The following is a 1,395-nucleotide window of genomic DNA, read 5'->3' on the forward strand; positions in this document are numbered from 1 at the left end:
TTATATCTTTGCAATGAATGTTATGCACATGAGCAGTAGCCAGTACGTGTAGAGAGTTTTCGTTAGATTTGACGCTGCTAGTAAACGGAAGGGCCGGATTGGAAAATTTTGAAAGTTCAAGGGTCCACTTTGATGCAATTATTAATTTCGGAGATACATTATGAATTAAGTGAAAGTTCGAGGGGGCAAAGTGTAATTAACCCAATCATTTTTCTATTTTCTCATTCAATTTTTTTTTTTTATATTTGAAAAATAATTTAGCCACATAGATATTGCATAAAAGTAAATTTAAAACTGACGTGATTTGATGTGATACGTAAAATTATAAAGTCAATTTTATTGAAAAATAGATTTAACTTATAATATAAAATCACTTTAATTTATGAGTTTATTTTTATAAAAATTATTTATAGTTATAAAACGTCTCTTTATATTTCAGCAAAAAAAATTGCTAGAATCAAAGAAAAATATCTCAATTAAGAAATGATAAACACAGGTAATTTTTTTTATAATATTTTACATAATTATGTTTTAAAATAAGAAATATTCTTATAAAATAAAATTACTTTATAAAAATATTCTCATTTTTAAACATGTATTATAAAATCTATTGTTATCTCAGTATACCATTTTTGAAAATTTATCTTTTCAAGGGTATTAATGAAATTATCTGTTTCATCTTTTATAGTTAAAGTTGAACATTCTTCTTGTTCTTTATCATATTCTTTATTATGAAAACTATTTCCATTCTTCTTTATTTTTAATAGTATAATTTTTTGTAATAATTATTCATTTGAAACTTCTAGTCTAATTATATATAAAGAAATATATTTATCCGAGGAGGAGCTGCGTTTTATTCAAAGGGACAAAAGTTGTGAAGGAGGAGCTAATATCAACGTCTGGGTGGTGTAGTTGGTTATCACGCTAGTCTCACACACTAGAGGTCCCCGGTTCGAACCCGGGCTCAGACATCGATTCTCATTTGTTTTAGATGATAGATCTGAGTGTCTCGAATCCAATCGTCCGTGACTCCGTCCACCTCACTTTTGAGTAGACGGCCTACTCCAATGACAACAATACGGCAGCAGCCAGCCCCATGAAATATGACAAAATAAGTTAAAAGCAATAGTACTAGCAGTGGCTATCTTAAATTTGTCCAACTTTTAATTAAGAAATTCATTTTTATAAATTTAACTGACTACTGTTTATAGCACTAGCATCCGCTTAGAATATTAGCATTCACTCTATTAAAATCATCTCTAAAATTTAGTTAAAAATATATATTTTTCATAAATTCGAAACTCTTAAAGTCATAATTTTATATTAGATTAGTCAAAATAATAATATAATATTAATTTCTTAATAATATTATTTTAAACAAATTTTCCTACACTA

General features: G+C 27.0%; 1 non-coding gene across 1 annotated transcript; it reads left to right on the forward strand.

Annotated features, from left to right (window-relative positions):
- The first annotated feature begins 897 nt into the window (after window positions 1-897).
- TRNAV-CAC lies at window positions 898-971 on the forward strand. The gene has a single exon. It is a non-coding gene; the product is annotated as a tRNA-Val (tRNA).
- Window positions 972-1,395: the final 424 nt, after the last annotated feature.

The sequence above is a fragment of the Juglans regia genome, chromosome 1, assembly GCF_001411555.2.
Source record: "Juglans regia cultivar Chandler chromosome 1, Walnut 2.0, whole genome shotgun sequence".
Classification (NCBI taxonomy): Eukaryota; Viridiplantae; Streptophyta; class Magnoliopsida; order Fagales; family Juglandaceae; genus Juglans; species Juglans regia.